The sequence below is a fragment of the Uranotaenia lowii genome, chromosome 1 (genome assembly GCF_029784155.1).
Source record: "Uranotaenia lowii strain MFRU-FL chromosome 1, ASM2978415v1, whole genome shotgun sequence".
NCBI classification, from domain to species: Eukaryota; Metazoa; Arthropoda; class Insecta; order Diptera; family Culicidae; genus Uranotaenia; species Uranotaenia lowii.
Window position 1 is genome coordinate 103,237,711 of NC_073691.1, and position 21,539 is coordinate 103,259,249.

A 21,539-nucleotide genomic window follows, 5' to 3' on the forward strand; every position below is an offset into this window, starting at 1 on the left:
GAGGAACAATGTAGTGGCAGAGCAATTAAGAAGCGTACGGTTACCTGAAGATAGAAGTAGTTGGCACAAGTTCTCATACCTAGAACAGATCTATTGGCAGAACAAGGCAATACTCGATCGAGTACAACCGGTGATCCGTCTGAGCATTCGACAAGAAGTCGATATTTCATCCGACTTGGAAGGTCTTACAACAGCAAAGCAAAATACAAATCCAGCACGAGCTAAACAATTGGCACTTTTTATCATGAACGGAAGAAACAGAGGACGAGGTCGTATATATACAGATGCGTCGAAGGATGGAACAAAATGTTCGATTGGTGTGTACTTCGAAACGACCGGACAAAGGCTGTTCGGGTCCCTGAGCATGGAGACAAGCATCACATCAGCCGAGCTGATAGCTATAAAAGAAGCTACACGAATTATTGAAGAAAACTCACTATCTCACTCTGTTATATACACCGATTCAAAAGCATCATGCTTGATGCTACAATCTGCACAAGATAACAGATATGACGAAAGCATCCTGATCGAAATCCTAAGAACATGCTCCTCATACAATGTCGCGATACAATGGATTCCCAGTCACGTTTCCATCACAGGCAACGAAATCGCAGACGGTCTGGCCAAACATGGATTGCATTCGGACTACGTTTACGAAAATAATCTTATGCTCAAAGACAGTATATTCTTGTTTAAAAGATCACTAAACGAAAAAACAGATAGGTGGTACAGTAATTACTCTACAGATAAGGGAAAAAGCTTCTACTACATACAACCCGCATTCTCAAAAGTCCCGTGGTTCTTCGGAAAAGACATGAGTGGCCGGGACATCCGGCTCCTGAACAGATTAATGGCTGCACATGAGTACTCCAAATACTGGCTGGCGAAAATGAGAATCCTAGATAACGCTAATTGCGACTCCTGTTTAACACCAGAAACGGCTAATCACACAATCATGGAATGCCCTCTTTTTAACACACTGAGAAGGCAGTTTGATTTCCATGGCAAATATACTAACCTTCAAGAGCTATTTAAATCAAATAACATCGAACACTACAAGGAAATAGTAGAATTTGCACGCAATGCAAAGTTAAATTACTAAGTCATAGTGACTAAATGAAAACAGGGCATATAGTCTTTGCCACTTGCTCTTCCCCCTTTGGGCTGGCCCGGAAAACGGTGCGCAGTCCAAAAGTAGAAAGAAGAAGAAGAAGAAGAAATATCAAGTGTTTTTTTGATATCTTTTAAGTGCTCCACTTAAATCAAGCAAAAATTCACGTAATGAGCGCCTACGTGAAAATACAGGTGAATTTAACGTTTCCTTTTCGGATGAGTGAACAGTTGGTGCTGGAGCTGGAAGGTAAAAAAAATTCTGAGGCACGCTGATTTTTCGTAAGTAGGGGAGATGAGGGCATAACGAGCACCCGAGGCATAATGAGAACTACACTTTTCTACGAAAGTGCGTATTTTCTTAAATAAATTTTCATGAGGATTTGTTTCGTACTACCTATAGTATTAATTTTTCACAAAAAAAGGAATTTCCTTATCATCTTTACAGAGATATTTAAAAAAACTAGCTTGGTTCTCAAGTTACGAAAATATTATAATTTTTTAACACCACGAAATAAGCTCTTATGATCTTAAAATAACCTTGATCTATAATGTACGCACTGCAACATGATGTACACATTGTTTCTCAATTTTTACCATCATAAAATTTTTGATTTTTCACTTTTATCAATTTTAAAACACGTTTTTACTTAAATTTGTTGACTAGGGGCATATAGAGCACCATATTATCGAGACATAATGAGCATTTTCTGCCGTAGAATCTAGCAGCGAATTAAAATTGATTTATAGCGCCACACCTTGACTAGTTTTCATCCGACAATTTAGCCTATTGGTAAGGTGTCGGAGAGGTAATCAAAAGACTAGAGTTAGATTTATGTTCGAGGTGATTTTTTTCCATTCACAATTCATGATCGATTTTTTTATTGTTACATTATACGGCTAGTAGCATCATCCTCCGAACAAAGCACTTAATGTATGAGCGTGCGTGAATTGTTTGTATTCTATAAACAGACCTAGATTATTTTGTTATTGCTTTGTTTGATGAATCTACGACTCACCTGACTTCATCGAATTGAATTCGCTGCTAGATTCCCCGGCAAAAACGCACATCTTGCTCTGATTAATGGTGCTCATACTGCCTCAGGGGGGGGTTCTCGTTATGCCTCCACAGTGGCTGGTTTACAGCTTTTGGCAAAATTTTTTAAAATGCATTTTTTAACGTTTTCATCTAGTTTTTCACGTTTCAACGCGTTAGGGAATAGGCTTTTCAAGTGTCTGAACACGAAACAATAATGTAACCTCCATATTATAGCTATTTTCTATGGTTAAATAACCGTTTTCCTTAAGGTGGCCATTATGCCCCCATCTCCCCTACATAGTAATAATTTGATTGTGTCTTTGTTGTTTTAATCTTTTACTATATTAACACAGGATTCGGAATCGCGGTCGCTAGGACGGCCAGCAACGCGGCTTATCCTCAAAATCATTTCATCGACGGTGTTTTTGTGAATATGTGAAGTGTAAATGTGTAGTTAAAGTGTTATAAAATTAATTCGACATAATACAACGACTCCCTGCAAATTAAAACATTTTTTTTATTTAATTGGCGAAATGAAACACCCGCTACGTTAATATCAATATAAAATCTACGTGAATTTCATGTAACATAACGAATTTTTTTTATACTTACGCTTCAAGTGGAACTCACATGAAAATTACGTGAATTCTGCTCGCTACGCGGGCTCTGTTTGCTACCTGAAATTCATGTAGATTCCACATGATTTTCAGGGTGGCAAAAATCCATGTACATTTTCACGTAGCGGTCATGTGAATAGTTTTTTCGGTGTAGAATAAATTCTGCCTCAGTCCATAAGGTGGTTCTTCAGATTGAAAAGTTCCGGCAAATCGAGAAGGATGTCATATTCGGTAGACCGCCGCACACAGGGGTAAAATATGAAAAAGGCGATCAAAACTATTTTCCGACGAAACTATGCGTTTTAGACCTATAGTGTCTAGAGACAAATGACCAATATAACAAGGGCTAAAAAATTAGTTTTTTGAAAAATTGAATAATCCACCTAGTAGTGAGTAAGAAAAACTAACTTTTTTAATATCCATTTTAGAGCTATATTGTCTGAGAAAAGTTTTTAACTTGTACCAATTCTAGCAGCTTTGCTAAATAAGTCATAGTTGTTACATTAATCGTTTCAAAGTTATGACAATTTTTAGAAAAATAACATTAATTTTCAATTTTTTCAACATAACTTTTTTGCGCGTTATTTTTTGTATAAAATATGTTCTAGAGAGTTTTGAAGACAAAAAAAATTTACACTTTTGCTGAATATACTGTATGAAAATTTTGAAGTTTAAACGAGATATCTTAAAAATACTTAGCAAAAATAGTCATTTTGAACTGGTTATATCTCCTGAGTTCGGTTACATATTTTACAGTTTTGCAATAAGAAAAGTATCGCCTTTCAAACAATATGCAACTCAAAGTGGCCAATTGTGATCTTCATAGTGTAAATGTCAATAGAAATGAAGTTTTTATACTAATTTGAGCCCATCTACCATCTCAAGTCCAAGTGGTTCAAGTAGGCCTACTGTTAGGAATCCTACGTGTTGCAGCCTAATAGTAATAGTTATGCTCAAATTAGAATAAAAAACTTCACTTTCGGCTCACTTATATTGACATTTACACTATGAAGGGTACAATTGGCCACTTTGAGTTGTACATTGTTTGAAAGACGATATTTTTCTAATTGCAAAACTATAAAATATGTAACCGAACTCAGGAGATATAACCAGTTCAAAATGACTATTTTTGTTAAGTATTTTTAAGATATCTCGTTTAAACTTCAAAATTTTTATACAGTATATTCAGCAAAAGTGTATAACTTTTTGGTCTTCAAAACTCTCTAGAACATATTTTATATGAAAAATAACGCGCAAAAAAGTTATGTTGACAAAACTGAAAATTGATGTTATTTTTCTAAAAATTGTCATAACTTTGAAACGATTAATGTAACAGCTATGACTTCTTTAGCAAAGGTGCTAGAATTGATACAAGTTAAAAACTTTTCTCAGACAATATAGCTCTATAATGGATATTAAAAAAGTTAGTTTTTCTTACTCACTACTAGGTGGATTAATCAATTTTTCAAAAAACTAATTTTTTAGCCCTCGTTATTGTTGCTGATTTTATACATTGTGACTAATTTCATACATTGGAAGAGGCGAATCTGCAAACTAAGAGACGCTCAATTAAAAAGTAATGCCCATCAAAACATGAACGGAATGAGATTTCATTTTGCATATATTATCAGCACAACAAAGATAAGGCCACTTACATGTCTCTGGATGCTGTTCCTTGATGTGGGCAGGTTGCCCTGTTCCGCTTCTCATAGGTCATCATGCAGACATTTGGGATGCAAGGCATGTGAAGCCCTTGTGTTGGTGGTTGAGATCGTCCTACTGTACCTCTTGCACCTTCCCACGTCTTCACCTTTCTGGAACTACTTCCTCGGCACACCGCCCAATGGGCGACCAACAGATTTTCGGCAATCACACCGCACCAGGTGCTGTTTCCTTCGACTCGACACGTGAGTATGCCGCACAAGTCCACATAGGCTTCCCGAGCCCGCCTTTCCAAACCCTGATGGATTTGTATCATCAGCTGGTTCGCTGGCTTCTGCCGCAACTTCCGCTCCAACCACTTTTTGTTCGAAGAGGTTCGCTGACTTGCCTAACGAGATGTTTCCTGCGTGCTCGGACCCTGATGAGCTTCCGGATTCTGATTGTACCCGACGACGGCCTGGAGGGGTATTTCACAAACCCCGTACTGATGAACTTGAACTTTCTCCTGACACACGACTTGACCTCGTTTATCTTTGTTATCCACCCGAGGATACCAACCAGGTGATCAGGAACCGGACCTCTGAAGCCTGGTGGCGTTTTGTTGCTGAACACGAATGCCTTTCTAGACGGCGATCCCTCGCAGCAGGTTTGGGAGAACTGCGCCAAGCAAAAAACAACCCCAATATTGGGGCTGTTTCTTCCTTTCCACGGTCAGGTTCCTCCCTCGCAAAATCTGCGCTGTGGTGAATTGTGGCTGACACAGGGAAGATATTCGCTTTTTTTTGTTCTGGTTTTGCGGAAGCGAACGACTCGACCGGGATGCCTTCTCTCGGAACTTTTTATTCCTGGCTACCAACAGTGACGTTCGATAGCACCGGATCGCAATCCAACGGATTAATCAGAATTTGGCAAAGGTTTGCTAGCTTTCTATCCGGTAAAGTTGATTCCTTCGGATGGTGGTTCCGATTATCCGGTCTGCCTTAAGATTGGCCAGGAACGCCTCGTCGAGCCAGCCAGTCACGCCTTCCAAAACGCAAGTCACTTCCACGTCAAAAGATTTGCGCGTTATTTTTCTTTTTTTTTCGTTCGCCTTACACTGGAGCAAATTGGGTTTTCAATTTTGCTTGACGTCTGAGTTGACCGAGGGGTGGAACAATTTAAAGTCCACACTGAGTGGATTTTGTGATTCTATTTTTTGGCCTTGAAATGAATAAATGTGTACTGATATATGCTTACTATAATAACTGTTACATTCACCCTTATTCTCGTTTTCGATCGAATGACATTCGTTCGAAAGTTTTGCCATTTTGCATTCTTGTTTTCGTTCGAACGAATGAGAACAGTTCGATCTTTCGAACATTGTTCGTTCGAACGAATGGTTGCATTCTCGTTTTCGATCGAACGTATTTTTACTACTACCCAACAAACGCGAGTCAGATGTTGCGAACCGGGAACGTTTTTGAAGTTGAGAGCGGTTGAAAATAAGTTTTATGGGAAAATCACCGAATTTCATACTCCGAAAAAATGAGATTTGAATTAAAAGAAATTTATCTTACGAATGTTACATTTTTTTTTTATTTGTACGGTATATAAATTATTTTTCCAGCAGAGATGTTTTTTAACAGAACAGCAATACAAATAGCGGCAGAGCCATCATTTTTACCGTCGGGCATTAAGGGGTATTTTTGTGATCGGAGACCATCGAGGACACAAGCCACAGCTGAACGAACAGCATTGATGTCGGAAGGTGCTTGTTGCTGCTGCTTTCCATTTTGTTGAAGAGCAAAATTTGTTGCCGGTATAGTCCCCAGCCACTGTTAATTTTCCATTAATTCACCGAATAAGCACAACCTGGAAGGAACCATCAACCAGCACACCTCTAAAATTCACTTTTCTTCCGTGAAATCCTAAATTTTTCCGTTCGTTGCTCGATGGTGAACAAATTTCCACAAGAGAAAAAAAATGTTTACGCCAAGAACTGTCATTTGCCTGCCAAGGACTGCCTAGAAATTTCGAAGTTCATCGGGTAACACCAACAACGAACGTATCGCATTCGAACGAAAACAAGAATAGCTCTTTCGAATTCGATCGAAAGTATCCGTTCGAACGAAAGTCAGATACGCCGTAAACAAGAATAAGGGTGATTATGTTGGTCATTTGTCTCCAAGACACTATAGGTCTAAAACGCATAGTTTCGGCGGAAAATAGTTTTGATCGCCTTTTTCATATTTTACCCCTGTGTGCGCCGTTTACTAGCTTCAAAAAAGCGTTTGCATTTTGGTGAGTTCGATTAAAGATATCTTTTAAAATCTGTTTCAGTATTTGAGTTCTCAATAATTTTAACGCAAGTCAACTGTGATCTAAATTGGAAACAAACCCAAAAGAAATGAAGGCCAGTTTCGTGTACTCCATCCATAAATTTCACAATACTTGTGATAGTGATAAGTAGTAGTGGTTGTGTGTTGTGTTAAATAATTTAGAAAATAAATTTAATTCAATTTAGCTTTATTGTTATTTATTACAAAGAAAAAAAGCGACGAGAAAATTGACCCAAATTGAATTTCGAAACCAAAATTATTTCATGCGTTTTTCATGATCGCACCGTGTCGAACATACCTAAAATGCATGTAAATTGTAGCTGAAGCTTATAGCGTGCGAATTCTTATTGAGGTGCGTTCACATGGTTTACTCGTACAAGCAACGGGAAAATCAATTGCATAAAAATTATGTAGTTTTTCACGTAGCCACGACGTGCGGATTATTTTGGCTGAACATCAGCATGAAGATGATGAGCAGTTTCATCATTGATTATGGAGAATAATCATAATTATTATTTTAGCATAATAAACTATGAAGAAATTCCGATTTTTTCCTGAAAATGAAGTAAAAGAAGATAAGGTACTCCTGTTGTTTCAAACGTAAAAAAATGTAAATTTAAATACCAATCGATATTGAATTAGATTCGCATCAAATTCAACAGTACAATTCACTCCTTTCACAATCATCGCCTCCTTTGTTTTTGAGACCGGCATCCGTCTCAGAGGTACTGTTGGAAATCAGCAATCTTGATTCCAACAAATCTCCTGGTGCTGACACATCACTTGGTGCTCTCTAATATCCTGACAGATATCTTTAATGAAATAGTCGGAACCGGAGTTTACCCCGAAGCATTAAAACTAGCCAGAGTAACTCCTCTTTTCAAGTCTCAGACGTTTCAAACTACCCGTTTCAATCTCAACGCTCTCAGTATTGAACAAAATCCTTGAAAAACTTCTCGTCACTAGGATAAGTGAGTACCTATCGAGGTACGACCTTTTAAGTCCACGCCAATATGGATTCCGAAAGGGTTGCAGTACATTAACAGCAACTACTGAACTCCTGGAAGATGTTTACGACGACCTGGACAATCGAAACTACGCCGGTGCCCTGTTTTTGGACCTGAGGAAAGCATTCGACAGAATAGACCACGCTTTGCTGTTGCAAAAATTGAAATGGTATGGTATACGTGGTCAGCCTCATCGGTTGACTGAAAGCTACATAACAGGTCGAATGTGGAACAAGTGGAATGGATTGGTAACGACCTGCAAGTTCTTCAGCAATATTTCGACTGCAACCTGCTTTCGCTGAACCTCTCAAAAACTTCGTACATGTTGTTCAACTCCGGTCGGTCGCCGCTCCATACCACAGCTGCCATTAATCCGTATAGGCAATACGATTATTGAACGAGTGCGCCAGTTCAAATATCTGGGATTACTTCTGGACGATACCCTATGCTGGTCAGCCCATATAGAGCAACTGAAACGAAAACTCGCTCCGGTCTGTGGTGCAATATGGAAAATATCAGCTTTTATTCCTACTCACTGGTTGAAAAATGTCTATTTTGCGCTGTTTCACTCGAGGTTACAATACCTAGTATCGCTGTGGGGTAAAGCATGTAAAAGCCGCCTTAGGGAACTGCAAACCATGCAGAACCGTATCCTCAAGACGGTCTTCAAGCTGCATTATTTATATCCTTCTGAGTTGTTATATGGCATGAATAATTCAGTACTTCCTATACGAGGTGCCCAGGAGTTCCAAACTTCAATATTTACCAATAAACTTCTGACAAGCAGAGAATCCCACCACAATTTACGCCTCGAGAGAATGACGTCCCACCGTTCGTCCAGAAACGCAAATCATCTCCGCCTATCCCGAGTAAGGACGGAATACGGGAAAAAAGAAACCTAGCTACTTTGCCAGTAGACTCTACAACAACCTGCCATAGACCCTGAAACAGTTTTCAACGCCCTCGCGATTCAAAGCGCAACTGCTATCGATCTGCAAGCAGAACATAAACCGCTTCCTCCGCTAAAAAAAATTTTGTGCCACACCACTTATAATTATCATCTTTTCGTTCTCGCCCCTCCACCTAGCCCGCCGTTGCCCAAACGCCATTTCAAACCACCACCACCCACCTGCCACCCCCATCAGTAACCCACGCACCACCGCAGCAGCCCACAACAATCTACGAATTTATAATACAAGTGTTAATAATCCAATATTGTATAAAACTGTGAAATAGCAAACGAAAAGTGCCAAGCACTCCTTCACAGAGAATTATCTCGCTCAATGGAGTGCTCATACATATTTTGGAATAATTCTAGAGTTTGTTTTGATTAGGTCGTATGAGCCACTTAACGAGTTTCGAGGAAATCGTGAGGAAAGTTTCCAAACACCTTTTTAATTCTAGTATTATAACTATTGCTCAGATTTGTCTGAAAACTTGGTTTCCAATCGTAAAATAGATAAAGAATATGCCTGTGTATTCGATATGGGCATGGGCATGTGATATAGATCAGTTGGCAAGTCTGTTGTCTCCTGAGCCGATGTCCGCGAGTTCGAGCCCAAGAGCAAACATCGAACACAGTTGTACCGGATAAGTTTTTCAATAACGATCCACCAACTGCACCGTTGATAAAGTCGCGAATGCCATACAGATGGTAAAACGACTATATAATCGAAACAAAAATAAATTCGATATGGGCATAAATTTTATCCTTACAGGTCAACATGTACTTACAACCTTTTGCATTGATGGTTTGGCGCAAACGTCGTTTTGCTAACTTTTGAATTCAATCTTGTTAAATGATTGAATTTGCCCAAAATTTCGCTATTCAGTTTGAATTGTGAGTAGGGTAAGTGAGCCCTATTTTGGCATGGTCCTTTTCTTGGCATGCCAACATGTCTTTTCATGTTTTTCAGGTCCAAATTGAGCTTAAAAAAATTTGAATATATTTTCATTGCGAAGAGAATAATTTGTTTCAAATCTGTGCATACCGAATTTTTTTGATTGTTTGTACTTTAATAAAGAAGTTATTTTTTTTCGATTTGCATCCGAGGAAATTATGTTGGAAATCACCGTATGAAAATCAGATGAACTCACCTTTCTAGTGCAACTACTAAATTCACATGCGATTTCAAACGCGGACATTCATTTGAAAAATTTGCAATAAATACTCATGCTTACAGTTTAACTCGGCAAAAAATCAAAAAATACTAGAAAGACTTAAGAGTGAATATTTATTTAGGTTTTGAATAAAAATTTTAAACTAATTTTGTTCCTTTTCTTGGCATGCAACTTCAATCGAAATACACCACCAGTGTTGGAAGCTGGAAAGAATACATGTTCATTAAAGAGGTAATTTTGGGCTGATGTTTTCCCTAAAACTTCATTTAAAACTACGCACAAATGTTTTCATATTAATTGGGTTGTATGATAAGACCGTTGCTATCAACTTAAGCTTCGAAATAAGTTGGAGAACATAAGTGATTCGACTAACTAAAAGTCATATCCGAGCATTGAAAATGCAAAAATCGCTATTTGGGAACCATGAATCGAAGGTACATTGGTATGCGTGCGAACAGCATTTGCATTGCAGTCTGCCGAGCAGAAGCCACGTGGTCTCCTACAGAACACAGAGGTTCGAAATATTTGAAAAAAACTAAATTAAATTATGCATCTCACAAGACTTAAGATGTTTTTCTTATCTAAAAATTGTTAGATCGATGGCAATTTATGACTTTAGTATATAAAATACATAATTAATTGAGTTTTGGAATCGTTTTCTATTGCTTGGGAACCATATACTTACTCAGATTTAATTTTTTGGATTTTTGTTCTAATTTTTTCATGGAAACAGAAGTTGGAAGTTCAGGAAAATGTCGTTTGCTTTCCAATTATTCCTTAAAATATTTGATGTGAGTCGATTTAAAAAAAATGTTTTAGCAAGGTTTACATTCTAACATCTATTTGGCGTGTCAAACCACTGCGCAACGCCCCGGGTATTCGAGATGGCTCTTGCTAAAAGCTCATAATCTCAGCGAACAAATTCAAAAGGGCAAAATTTTAAAATACCATTCAAGGAATTTTTCAATTTTTTACTTTATGAAGCCAAACTCCACAATATGAAGACAGTTGTTTGGTAGTGAAAATAACCCTATGTGTCGCAATCGCATTGCAGAATTTCTGGACTTCCGACTTTTTGAAATGAAAGCTTATTTTGTGCTTCCCTTTCAACCAAATTTCATCAATGTTTTCAAAAGCCTTTTTGTTGTATGAGTGGCGCCCGGTGTTCCATCGTCGCATAGAACTTTACGCTCAGCTGACGTCATTCTGTCAGTGGCCTTATATTCAGAATAGCCAACGATTCTGTTAACTGTCAATTGAGCATTGTTGGTAAAGATCTATTGCACTTTGCTGGTGGCCAAGAATCGGATCATCGAAACGGCAAACAATTGGTACGGCGGCCAAGTAATTGGAGCACCGCAGTGAGTACTTTGCATGCATTTTACTCACATTTATGAAAGTTCCATAGAGAAAACATATTTTTGTTGAACTCTAAGCAAGTTAGCAAGTAAATTCTTCAAAGGATGTTATATGGTACACTCAACAGGAAGGTAGGAATGTCCAAAAAAAGGGTAAACCATGCCTTAGGTGCCAAGGTCGGGTACATTTACCCTAGTAAAGATTAGAACAATCGGAAGCACAAATACCTTTTAGAAGTACCTGCTCGATAGGTCCTTGAATCGGTGCTGCGCCGGACTCCTCAGCGAAATGTTTTTATGAAACATGACACTATTTGCTACCACCTGTGCCTCAGTTGATCCAGCAAGTACAGCGTAAACGTTTCCAGGGCAAATCAATTGTTTAGGAAGTATCTGTTGGAGTCAAAAATATACAGTGAGCGAAATAAGAATAGCACCACTATGTGTTTTGCTTGTTAAAATATGAATGTTTGAAAATCACCAAAATTTTCTTCTATAAATTGTTTTGAATTGTTTAACGGATAAATCAAGCATAAGTTTACTTTTTTTGGACGTTGCAATTGGCGTTGAGGACCAAAACTACGGAAAAAGGGTGCGAAATAAGAATAGAACCACTTGTGTTTTTTCAACAAAAACCAGATTATTTCTAAAAATTGACTGTGTAAAAGTAAATAATAATGCTTCTGCGAATTATTTGAATAGTTTACTGCATTTTAAGGAGTTTTCTAGAATTACAAAGATTTTCGAAGGCTTTAAAATAGTGTTTTAAGACACGCTTTTCTAGAACTAAGGAATTTGATATTTGAGCTGTAATTCTTTACCAAACTACTTACTTTCTTCATTAAAATGACGTGAAATGATGAATCAAACATTTTTGGTTTATTTTAAATCAGAAAAAAACAGGTTGGTATTCATAAACTTAGATTTTTTTTCAATAAACATCACTTTTTCCAGTTTCAAGTCATAGTTGGCAGCACTATCTTGCCGTTAATACCAAATTAAGTCTCAATATTGATTTTTCAGGTATATTTAGGCCCATATTCATCATTTCGATGTAGTTTTCCCACACAGCTTTGTTGGAGTTCACGCTGCAGAAATCTTTTCCGGATTTGCAAAAACAAACACCAGCACAAGAATATAACACCGCCAAAATTCCTGCACATCTCAACTTCCGAATTTCAAATCATACCAATAATACTGCTAGTTATCTGGTTCATCAAGCTCCATCGGAAAGTGCAAAATTATTCTGATTATCGGTCCAAGAAATTCACTTTTAAGGGTTCATGATGAAATTCTCATTTTTTGATATTGTGATCTTAGAATTTCCAAGGCGGTCACACGATACCAAGTACTTATTTCTTGACCAAAATCATCCAGCACACCTCAATTAATCCCAGATATTCGAAAATGAGCGTCAATTCGGTTTAATTGCAAGATAGTGCTGCCATCTACGACTTGAAACTAGAGAAATAGCGTTCGACTATTTAAAAACATTAGTATTTTTGAATTTGAAGCCTGTTTTTTTTATTCAAATTCAGCATCAAATCTATGTTTCGTCAATTTGCATCATACTTATGAATGATAATGAAGAAATGAAGCAGTTTGATAAAATATTATAGCTCAAGTATCAAATTCCTAAACGCTAAAGGAGCATCTCTTGAAACCCCCTTTTAAAACCTTTGAAAATCTTCGAAATTCTAGAAAACTCCTTAAAACACAGTTATCTATTAAGATAATTCGTAGAAGCATTAATATTCACTTTTACACAGTCAATTTTTAGAAATAATCTTGTTTTTGTTGAAAAAACACAAGTGGTTCTATTCTTATTTCGCACCCTTTTTCCATAGTTTTGGTCCTCAACGCCAATTGCAACGTCCAAAAAAAGTAAACTTATGCTTGATTTATCCGTTAAACAATTCAAAACAATTTAAAGAACAAAGTTTTGGTGATTTTCAAACATTCATATTTTAACAAGCAAAACACATAGTGGTGCTATTCTTATTTCGCTCACTGTATGTATCAATCTAACGGCTAATAAATATTAACACATATCTCACTTACCCAGCAAAATTTTAAGCCACTCGTTCTTCTAAGCCAGCTCACAAGCTCACACACTCTCACAACCGATTTTTATCTGATTTCTTCCCATTTTTTCACAAAATTTCATGCACTTCTTTCGAAAATGCAAAAGGACCGAAAAACTATATAAGTCAAACTGTTGTTTAGGTCCTTTTGCATGCACGGCAATTTAGCGCAACGCAAAAGGTCGTTAAAACCAAATTGCACTCAAAAATGAGAAAGTCATTATACGTCTAAAATTCAAATACTTTTGTTGAAGTTAATTATTGTTTAAATGAATCCATGTTTTTATTAAACATAGAATACATTTTTACACGAATTGTTAAAATTGTTTTGACAGGGTTTTGTGGTTGTTGGAGAAGAGGCTTGAAAAGTCTCCTTGACTATAAACAAAATTGCTGGCAATATAGCAACATTACTGTGCCATCTCCTGCAGGGTGGATCAGTAGGGTGGGTGCATATAGAGTTGTTTTTGACATTTCTCACGCACATTAACTGGCGTCTCACTGGCGTGTACGGACGAGAACGGGACAATTAACCTCCAAAAATTCCAGTGCAAAAATCGAGCAGCCGGCCGACGAACACGGTCGTTTTTGAGGTTAATGTTCCCAAAATGAAAAAGTGTTAGTGAAACGCCCTGAATTGCGACACGAATACTACTAGCGGCAAATAGGACTATTGAGGAAAAGTAGGCAAGGGGTACGAAAAGTTTTTCATTGGTGGGGGGTGGAGACGGGGCGTTTTTTGACAGCGAATAGGCGATGGAAGCGGTGCTGAATTTGGGTGATGGTTTTCCACTAGTGCAAGTGGGATGCAGCTAAACTGCCCCTATTCGCATATGAGTCCCATGTGTGAAAACTGTAAACCGAGAAAAACGCTTGTAAAGTTTGAAACTTGTTTTCATAAAAACAATCGTATGCATCATTTGTTGGCAAAACCTATCAATAGTTCGGATAGAAAACACTTCAAAGAATACTTTCGTTTACTTTTGCGCTTATACTAACTGGTAATTACGGAGAAATTTCAATAAAACACTCATGTGACTCATATGCGAATATTCTTAACCCTCGAACAGAGATTATAAAGTTATCGACAATTGGAAAGTACACCCATAGAAGAGGTTACAGAAATCCAATGCCTTTTTAGCATATCTCTGTGCCGATAATGCTCTGAAATGTGCACTGTGCCGAAGACGGTATGTTTGAAAAACCGTAACTGGCATAAGGACTCGGCTCCCAACCAAAATTATGCATGACCACTACATTCAAGCGAAACAAGAAAAACATTTTATGGAATTTCGTTCCTATTGGATAATCCATCCAGAAACAAGAAAATAAAAATAATAACCACAGCGCCGTAGGGAGATTCGAACTCAAATCACCAATTAAATCTTCTTGCCAGACCGACATCTTAACCAGTATACTATTTGAGCTTCATGCAAGACGAGGGCTATTTGTCATAGGCTTTCTGCCACCGATCAATCACAAAAAAAAAAACGCACGACAGAGGCTTCCCGGCGTTTGGCTTCCTTTCAAGGTATTCCTTTGTCTTGCGATGGAAACGGGAAAGGGAACGGGAAACCCATTGAATGTGCTTTGCTTACTGCCTGCTATTACATACACACGCTACATATGCACAGCTGCTAAAGCCGGGCAGCTTGGCCGATGGTTGTTTGCCGGTGAATTGAAGGAATGTTTTTGTTGTTGCTTCTGCTACATACACACGCACAGCTTAGGCTGATGTCATGCTGAAACAACTAGCAACGCAACGCAACGTTCCAATAAGATTGCGTTGCAACGCAATGGTATGTCATGCTGGCGCGACCTGTCGCTTTGAAATTCCCTACAAATCATCACTTCTCTACATCTGATAATGCTTTGAATCGTCTCCTTTCTTTCGGGAGCCATCAAAAACTCATCAAATCACGACCCGGATTGCAAGAATGCCGAAATTTGAACAGACAAAATTCCTTGTTTTTTTGCCGGAACTAAGAATGCATGATAATTTTCTCGCCGATTAAGATATTTTTTAGTTTATTATCACAAGTTCGGACAGATCTTCGTACTATTGTGCTTAAAACCCGGAATCCCTGCTTCAAATCGAGAAAAAACAATATTCCTATTGGATTTCCTACTAGTCGCGCTACAAAACACATTGGCATCAGATTGGTCGCGCTATACAAAGCGACCAGTATGACAGGTCTGCGCGATTTCCATGTAGATCAAATGATAGCTGGTTAGTCGTGTGAACGTTGCGTTGTAGGTCGCGTTGCTAGTTGCTTCAGCATGACATCAGCCTTAGCCGTGGTTGTTTGCCGGTGGATTGAATTGAAGCAATGTTTTTTTGTTGCTTTTACTGCATACACACGCACAGCTCGGCCGTGGTTTGTCCGGTTTGCCGGTGCCGGTGGATTGAATTAGAAGAATGTTTTTGTTGTTGCTTTTGCTACATTCACACGCACAGTGCTCGGTTCGCTGGCTGCCTGGTGTTGGCCGGTATTTATTTCCATCCTTCTTCGTCTTGTGATGCGATAGGGAGGGAGGTGAGAACGTTTTTATTTTGTTTCTTTCAGACATACGCAATTCGGTTAACTTGGGAGATTAATGCCAGTGGGAGCAAATCGAATCAGCACCCATCGCGTTATCTTCTTGTACCAATGATGCTATGTAATTGACTACATGCCATTGGCACAGAGGCTGAATTTTGGGTGTACTTTTCTAACACATTTTTTCATTTGTTTACCAGTCTTTTTGATGACAGAAGAAAGGTATCGAAAGATCTTGATTCCAAACTGATTTCAATCAAGGTTTTTTCGCCAAGTGGGATGTGTTTTCCAGTGTTTTTCCAAAACTTTGTTTTCATTTGTGTGAAATTGCTGAGAATTTATCAGACATCATCATCATTTAATTCAATGTGTGCTACGGATATGTAGATAACACCGACCAAAAGTCTGCTGGATTCAAAGAAAGAAGAAGATTTCTTCCGGGAACATATTCCTAGGTAATAAACGAAAACAGTAGTATTGATATTGTTGTGCGTATGCAAAAAAGTAATGAAAAAAGTTTGTTATTTTGTTATCGAAACAACACTTCAAGTATCACCCCTCCCGATCACACATTAGATCGTCGAATTTACCCACGAAGGAACCATCCAGACCGAAGACTGACGAAGGCTGATGTCATGCTGAAGCAACTAGCAACGCGACCTTCAACGCAACGTTTCAAAGCGACAGGTCGCGCCAGCATGACATACCAATGCGTTGCAACGCTTTCCCAGCCAACATGAAATCGTAAAAGAAATCATCGTCGAACTCGTATATAGATGCCATTCAAATCGTAATCGTAAATATGTACACTTACCATTCGATCATATCGTTTATTTATCGTAGAAGATGCAACATCCCAATGAAATACGACTTAGTTACGATATGTTGGAAGAAGTCGTATTTAGTTCCACCGATGTCAAATGAAATCTTATAACGATCGCATAAGATTTCTTAAGAAGCATTTTATTGGTACACAAATTACTTTCAAATCGAAATTGTAAATAACTTCGAATAAATTCGTAAAGAATACTACGTAAGCATCGTCTTTCGTATCACGTTGTATGTTTACTAGAATGTCACATTAGTAGGCAAATTAACATCGTGTCTTTCCGATATAGCTACAAATATTATAACAAGTTTAATTATAATCGTATAATCGGTCACTTTACCCACGATATAAATATATTTAATGCGATCAAATCAGATTCGTAATAACAGATACTTAGCGTTCGCCCACATCTCATCATGATATTAAAACTTCATCGTGATAAATCGTGTTTTTGGGCTTGTGATATAGCTCAGTTGGCAAGTCTGTTGTCTCCTGAGCCGATGTCCACGAGTTCGAGCCCAAGAGTAAACATCGAAAACAGTTGTACCGGATAGTTTTTCAATAACGATCTGCCAACTGTAACGTTGATAAAGTCGCGAATGCCAAAAAGATGGTAAAACGACTATAATCGAAATAAAAAAAAAAAAAATAAATCGTGTTCAGTGGATGTGCAATTTTGCGATCGTGCTTGCAATTTAGTATCAGCATTTAAATTTTGTGAAAGTTGACGACTAAAGCGAACAAGCAAACGGATGAAATAAAATAATAAAGGTAGGTTTTGGAAAAACAACGTTTTACAGAAACCTCACTAACATTTTCCTTTCAAAAATAACAGGATTACTCTCCCCTACTAGGCTCAGACTAAAAAAACCCCGCCGGATAATTACCCGGCGATTTGCATGTGACTACGAGTATCAAGGAATGTTCACGGACAGAATTGTGGGCCGGCAAATTCCGCAGTAAACCCGAAAGGAAGAGGCGTCAAAGATCCTGAGGGAGGCATGGAGGCGGTGGCAGTTAGGAAAGTAGCGAGCGGGACAATGCCCGGTTGCGGTACCTACGAAAATATAATTAGTGCATTTCAACGTTAGTTATAATAAAAATCAGTTAAAATCATCAATTAATTTCATTTCTTCCTAACGTCGTATTTCAATCACAATATTACACATAACATGCTACATAAAGTGGTCCGCAAAATCGTTTTATGATACAAATCGTACATGAGTACATCCCAACTCACATAAAATATCGTTTAAAGAGTCCCTCAAATGTCAAATTGCATCATATCGTACAAGCTTACAACACACATCTTATAAAATGTGACTTAAGTTGTCAACCGATGCTAAAATCTCTGAACATCGTATAAGACTGCAACACATCTCGCATAAAAGGTGACATAAGTCGACATTCCATCGTCAGATTGCTTCGAGTCATATAAGAGTACAAAACATCTCGCATAAAGGGTGACTTAAATCGCCAATCCATCGACAGATTGCTTCAAGTCGTACAAGAGTTCGGCAAACCTCGCATAAAGGGTGACTTAGATCGCCAATTCATCGTCAGATTGCTTCAAGTCGTACAAGAGTTCAACACACCTCGCATTAAAGGTGACTTAAATCGCCAATTTATCATCATATCGCTTCAAGTCGTAAAAGGGTAAAACACACATCGCATAAAGTGTGGATGGAACAGTTAATCCTCCCATCATCGTAAATGCGCATGAATCAAATCCTTTAATTTAACGTACAAAACGACGCCAATGCGACATAAAGCACCAAAGTATTTCTAACATCGTAAATGACATCACATATGATGTTGTCGATGTCGTAAACCAGAAAATAACGAAAACATGTACGTATATTGCCTCCACTTTTGGTAGGTATATGCTTTTTTCTAAAGTCATGTACGATGATTTGTGTCGACATAGACGTACGTATATCTTTCGATATACCAAATTGTTGGCTGGGTTCTTATTGGAACGTTGCGTTGTGTTGCGTTGCTAGTTGCTTCAGCATGACATCAGCCGAAGACTGATCTAATGAGCGTTGTTCATCGGTTGATTTTTGTTGAAAAAATAATTTTGGTTACTAGTTACTTATTAATGTTTTTTGTGACTGAGAACCAGATTTCATCGGAATCATTTTGCTACTATACGTTCAATTTTTATGTAAATTTATGTTATAAGCATTAAATTATTGATTTACCTCATTTTCTATCTATCCTTTCCTTCAATTCCGCTGAATTTTGGTCATGGGACTCATATGCGAATATTTTTCACATGAGACACATCAGGGGTCATATTTTTTTTCGAAATTTCGGGAACAAACTTCGAACAAAAACTTGTTTTATAGGTAAATTGGAGCACAAAGAAGCGTTTTCCATCGATAACTCAAAAACGATGAAAATGCACATGGGACTCATATGCGAATAGGGGCAGTAAAGTTTCACCCAACTTTTGACAGATCATACGGATTTTTCTTAAGGAGAGAATGAATAACTTTTCGCTTCCATCGTCCATTGTTCGTCTACCACAATGAGGTATACTTTTACTAAGGTGGCGCAAAAGAACGCACACTATTGCACGTAGCAGAGAAAAAAGGAAAATAAACATAAACAAAGCCTACGTCGCGACGCGTCGTTGTCAGGGAGCTCAATTTATTCTACACGCTCATATTTTTTCAACCATTAATGACTTTTCTTGAATCATTTTTTGCGATTCCCGATTAAACTGCCATAATTGTTGTTTTTCATTCATGGCGTTCGGTTAAATTTTAAGCATTTTAGAAGTTCTAAAGAAAAAGTTGGAAAATGGTTATATTTCAACCTCAAAACATATAAAAAAACGCCATCTTTGCAAGCGAACTTGTTTGTTTTTTTTTTCAGCTGTGCGATAAATTCAACATTTTCGCTTTAAAATCAGTGGTTTTAGTATATAGTTAGTTGAATTTATAATATTTGTGATAAGAATTATCCGAGGAGTAAGTAGCTATTGGATTACAGTTGAAGTGTTTATAAAATAAAATCCTCTTCATCCTTTTTGTTTGGCGTAGAGAACGAAAACTTGGAAGCATCGATGGACCACAGGTGCCCTTCGTTATCTATATTCTCCGAGGAATACAGATCCATTCGATTGTGCGCTATAATCCGCAGCCTGCTTCAAAAGAAATCGGATCAGAGGCTTCCGGGAAGTTACATACAGTTTCTGGAAAATTTTCTACAGGAGCCTCCGGAAAAAGATCGATATCATCATAGCTATGCGGGAGGTGAGGCGATGAATCTTTTTCCTCGAACGAATCCGACTTCAACGGTTAAAAAATGGTTACCTAATCAGAATGACATTGATAGATAAAACGGAGACTGCCGGTAGTTCTAGGAATGGCAAATATTTGATCAAAAAGGTAGCTCAATTAATTGAATATTGTTTTTTTTGCACTATAATAGCAATTTTCTTTTATTCTTTTTATTGCAGTAATGATGAGAAACGCTCTACTCCTTCCTAAGCGATTCGACCGATTCCACAAGTTGCTATTAGAAACCCAGATTGATGGAACTGATACTGGCTCGTGTGCTGTGCCAGTTACCGGTGAGGAAGCAGAAGCATTCTCGGAAGAATTGCAGAGGCTGACAAAAGCTGACGTTGCTGATCGGTATAAAAATTCCACTCCCCTCCCCCTGAATTTATGCTCATTTTTCGCTTTTTCGGTATGCTTGAAAAATAACCATAATCCAAGTTCTCTTGGAAATCTCATTTAATGAGTTTTGGCTGAAAACTCATAAAACGACTTGATCCACAAAACTTCGATTATGGTTATTTTTCAAACATTAATGGTTCAATATAGCTGAGCGTGTAGGCAAAATGCGTCGCGAAAATGGTCGGTAGTGACGTCACTTCTGTCATGGTAACATGTTTTCGAGGAAAAAACTTTACTGCTACCTTTGCAACGTTTCTTTCTCATCACCTCTCTTTCCACCACATTGCGTCTACCATGCCCATAGTACTTTGAAATATACAAGGTAGGCTATTCCGCTCTCTTTCAACGTATTGGTAAGGGGCCCCAAAAAATAGTTATGGAAAAAGCTGGCAAATGTATGGAATTTTTCAGAAAATCAATTGTTTCTTTAAATTGACAATTATTAAAATTATGAGATAAATATGCATTGATGCATTTTTATGCAACGAACAATATTTGGCTTTTTAAAATCGCTAAAAGTTATATGCAACGGGCTTTTGGTCGATTTAAAACTAAAATTTGGTGATTATTTTGCCTTGTGTGGTCTTTTTCTTGTGCAATTTGAACAAAAATTCAAACAAATTGTTTTTTTATCACAGAAATATGAAGTATTTTACAACTTTATCAAATTTTGAACATAGACAGAAGAAAATGTTTAATTGTTTGCTCTCAAAAAAGAGGGACGGTGATGAAAATTTCTTTTGAATGCTCATTATTTATGGTTCAGATCCGAAAATCCAAAGCAAAAAATAGTTTCCGGTGGGCCTGAAGAATCAATCTTTAATCTGAGGCCCTTTTCAAAGGAATCGAATGGCTATTGGCGGAGAAATTCATAATTTTGATTGCCATTCTATATAAAACTGCCAAATTTTCATAACTATTTTTGTTGGTATGCAACAGGGTTGTCAGATGGTTTTTTTAAAAATCTTTATCGGCCTCAAGAAAAAATCTGTATTTATCTGTATTTGAACTAAAACCACCAAAACTTAAATTATTGTTTTCTATGTTAGCCTATTGCTTAATATGCAATTTGAAAATCAGTTTTAATGGTTTCAACGTATTCATTATTCAAAAACTGACAATTTGTTTCATTGATTTAATGGACAACTACTAACTGAACACA

The 21,539-nt window shown here is 37.6% G+C and overlaps 1 protein-coding gene across 1 annotated transcript in view; it reads right to left on the reverse strand.

Moving 5' to 3' along the window:
* LOC129751832 (thymidylate synthase) overlaps positions 1–21,539 on the reverse strand; it is a 61,229-nt gene that overhangs the window by 13,095 nt on the left and 26,595 nt on the right. The window lies entirely within an intron of this gene.